Source organism: Glycine max, chromosome 15 (assembly GCF_000004515.6).
Source record: "Glycine max cultivar Williams 82 chromosome 15, Glycine_max_v4.0, whole genome shotgun sequence".
NCBI lineage: Eukaryota > Viridiplantae > Streptophyta > Magnoliopsida > Fabales > Fabaceae > Glycine > Glycine max.
The window spans coordinates 32,797,647-32,802,053 of NC_038251.2; positions in this window are offsets into that span (position 1 = coordinate 32,797,647).

Here is a 4,407-nt window from a genome sequence, read left to right on the forward strand (position 1 = left end):
AGAGCTTGGGGGAAGAAGGAGATGAATGAAGGGAGAGGGAGAGAAGAGCACGAAATTTTGTGCTCTAAGAGAGCTCTGAACTTTGAAGTTTAATATTCAAATGATCAAAGTTGAAAAAAATGCACACACATGACCTCTATTTATAGCCTAAGTGTCACACAAAATTGGAGGGAAATTCAAATTTCACTTGAATTTGAAATTGAATTTGTGGAGCCAAAATTTCACTAATTATGATTAGTGAATTTTAGTTATGGTTCAGCCCACTAATCCAAGATCAATTCCAAGATTCTCCACTAAGTGTGCTTAGGTGTCATGAGGCATGAAAAGCATGAAGGACATGCACAAAGTGTGACTATATGATGTGGCAATGGGGTGTAGTAAGCAAATGCTCACCTCCCCCTCTAAAATTTAATTGGATTGGGCTTCTACCAATTCAATTAAATTTATTTCCAACCACACACATCAAATATCCACTTAGTGCATGTGAAATTACAAAACTACCCCTAATAGAAAAACTAGTCTAAGTGTCCTAAAATACAAGGGCTGAAAAATCCTATATTTCTAGGGTACCCTACCTACAATATGGAGCCCTAAATACAAGGACCAAATATATTGACATCCTAGTCTAATATGTACAAAGATAATTGGACCCAACCTTGGCCCATGGGCTCAGAAATCTACCCTAAGGTTCATGAGAACCCTAGGGCCTTCTTCAGCAGCTCTAGCCCAATCTTCTTGGAGCCTCTTGCTCATGGCTCTAGTGACTGGTCCCTTCCTAGGGAGGATTGCATCACTACACCAATGTCACGAGGAGTGTAGTGGTCAGATTCATAAAGAGGGAGCTAATTTGTCGGTACGGACTCCCTAGGAAGATCATTACTGACAATGGCACCAACCTGAATAACAAGATGATGCAGGAAATGTGTGCGGATTTCAAAATCCAGCATCACAACTCCACGCCCTACCGGCCAAAGATGAATGGAGCCGTGGAATCAGCCAACAAGAATATTAAGAAAATTATTCAGAAGATGATAGTGTCATACAAAGATTGGCATGAGATGTTGCCTTTTGCCTTGCATGGATACCGAACTTCAGTACGAACTTCTACTGGGGCAACGCCGTATTCCTTGGTTTATGGAATGGAAGCGGTACTCCCATTTGAAGTAGAGATCCCTTCCCAAAGGATACTAGCTGAATCGGGCTTAGAAGAATCAGAGTGGGCTCAACACGCTATGACCAACTCAACCTTATTGAAGGTAAGCGCTTGACGACCATGAGTCATAGGCGCCTGTATCAACAAAGAATGAAGAATGCGTTCGACAAGAAGGTACGCTTGCGCAAGTTCCATGAGGGAGACCTTGTGCTGAAAAGGATGTCCCACGCTGTTAAAGATAATCGAGGGAAGTGGGCCCCGAACTACGAAGGGCCTTTCGTTGTGAAAAGGGCTTTTTCCGGAGGAGCCCTGGTGCTTACCAACATGGATGGCGAGGAGCTACCTTTACCTGTGAACTCTGATGTTGTCAAGCGATACTATGCTTAGAATCTGGGGCAATTAAGGATGTCGCTGCATGTTCTTTTATTTTTGTGTGTCTTCTTGGTTTCCCCCAGGGATTCCCGTCTACTGTATATCTCTCGTCGCAGTCTTTTAAAAGAAGAGAACATGGGTTTGAGGCTTCAGTCCTCACTTTGGTTTTAAACCATGTGTTAGTTTGTAATAACCTGAGCCATTTCGCTCAGTTCATGGGGTGCCCCAAGCGCTTAATCAAAACTGAACCTAACCAGCTTTCACTAATAAGATTATTGCATTTGAAAACATTCATGCATACGCATACGCATGCATATTTTTGTGATAACAGAGGCAGAATCGTCTTAGGCCACAGTCAGAGGTCGAGACAAAGTTAAAGGCAGAAACCATTCAAGATAAGACGATGACGCGGTCACGATTTGCCACGCATTGTTGTTTCCTACTTTCAGGTACTTAGGGACGGACGCAAATAGAGGCTAGGGTCACGACCGACAGATCATCATCCCTTCCCAGCTCGGGACAAGCGGAAAACACAGCTGCAAGGCAGCCTAGTATCCTTTAAATTCACAGTAATTATTACTGTTGTTTGTTTAAAATAAATAATGGATGCCTAATCTACCTTGAGTGGGTTCGAGTAAGCGAATGCCGACCCATAGAGGGCCATGCTCATGTCTTCCCTAAAAAAAAGAAAAAAGGGTACAGGTTAGCTCGCCTAGGCGAGCAACCCTTGTACAAAAATGTTTAAAAGAGGGGGACGAGAATGTTTTCTGCATTCAAACCCCCCCCCATTCAAAAAAAGAAAGCTCACGGGAATTAAGGGTTTTTCACCCCTAGGCCACCATTTTTGCGCTTTTGCTTCCATTCTTAGTGTTGTTACTCACACCATCAAGTAAGTATCCCATTCTTGAGCTTTCTATTGATGTATCTTGGTCTTCTTTTGGTGCTCTAAATTGTGTGAATATGCCCAAATCTATGGAGCAATTTTGGCTTTGTTTCATGCTTGATTGGTTTGAATTGAGGGGTTGTAGGGGATGGCCTTAGGCCTAGGGTGCATCCTGAAGCAATGGGGCATGCCACATTGCCCCCACTCTCTTACTATTCATGCCTAAACATGCGCCCACCAAGTGCTCGGTGAAATACCTCAATGAAATATGAGCATGGTTTTGTAAGCTTGGGATTGTGGGACTGTTTTATATATATAGGGACAGCATGAAGGATTTAAAATGAGTGCCCGAATGCAATTCTAGGCCTAGGAACCCAAGCTTTTAAGTTCAATGTAAGGAAGCATGACTTATGCCTAGGAATCTAAATTTTGGTTTTGAATGTAAAAAGGCATGAATATTAGGACATGTTTGAGAGGTTTTAAATTTGGCTTCCCCATGAGGAATACCTTGCACCTAGGTAGCATGGAAAATACCTTTCAACGGTATGTATATATGTGAATATATATGGCATAAAAATACGTTGCAAAGTGTGTGAATATATGGCATAAAAATACCTTGCAAAGTGTGAATGAATAGCAAATAATGCATTTCAAAAATCTGTATGTGTAGGATAGGTAGCGTAAAAATGCCTTTCAAAATATGTATATTTGTGGATAGGTAGCATAAGGAGCCTTTCAAAAAATGTACCCATGTCAAAAATGGCACGAGGATGCTTCCCAAATGAATATATGATGTGGAATTGCCCCTCAAGTGCGTATAGATGGCATGAAACTTCCTTTTCAAATGCAAGTGTGTGCATGACGTGAGATTGGCTCTCCAATGTGCATATATGTATAAATAAATGTGAATGAAACAACAAAAAATTTGTATGTTAATAAAATACTTCAAATGTGTGTATGTAGTTTGTGGTAGCAAAATACTTAGGATATGAACATATGTAATTTTGACACAATACCTTGAGCATGCGTATACGTATACGTATTCTTTCCAAAAAAATATATGTGTGTGGTAACTAGAATGTTTTGAATATCCTTGTATGTTGATATAAATAGTAGGATATTTTACGCATATGCACGTTCATAAATGTTTTACATTAAGGAAATGTGTGCACAAGTTTGTTCTAAATCGGAAAGATTAGCATGTCGTTTTTGCTTTAAAATAAGCGTTTTCTTGTAAACTAACTTTCCAAATGTTTGTCCTCGCAGGAAATGGCTCCGAGAAAGCTTCCGCAAAGAGATCTAGGAAGGATGCCGCGGCTGAAGGGACTAGTGCCGCTCCCGAGTTCGACAGCCATCGTTTCAGGAGCGCTGAGCACCAACAGTGTTTCGCCGGCGTTGGACGTCGTTGGTCACTCCCATGGCCAAGTTTGACCCAGATGTAGTCCTAGAGTTTTATGTCAATGCTTGGCCCACGGAGGAGGGCGTGCGGGACATGCGGTCATAGGTAAGGGGCCAGTGGATTCCTTTTGATGCAGATGCCCTCAGCCAGTTCCTGGGAAACCCGCTAGTGTTAGAGGAAGGCCAGGAGTGCGAGTATAGTCAAAGAAGGAACCGGGCCGATGGATTTGACGAGGAGGCCATTGCCCAGCTGTTATGCATACCGGGTCAGGATTTTGCCCGGACCGCTGCCGGGAGACAGGTGCGGATCATGCGCACCAGCATGACTACCTTGACCCTGACGTGGATGATGTTGCTGCTCAGCAACATCCTGCCCAGCGATCATAACTCCGACCTCCCTCTGCCGAAGTGTCAGCTAGTGTATGCCATCCTGACACGGATGAGCGTCCATGTGGCTCAGTTGATCGCTGACGCCATTTATTTATTTGCAGGTATGCCACCTACCAGGCACCCTCTAGACCCAGATAAGTGTAACAGGGCCCTGGGGTTTCCAGCATTGATCACGGGTCTCTGCCAGTCGTTTGGGGTTCTCGTCACACCT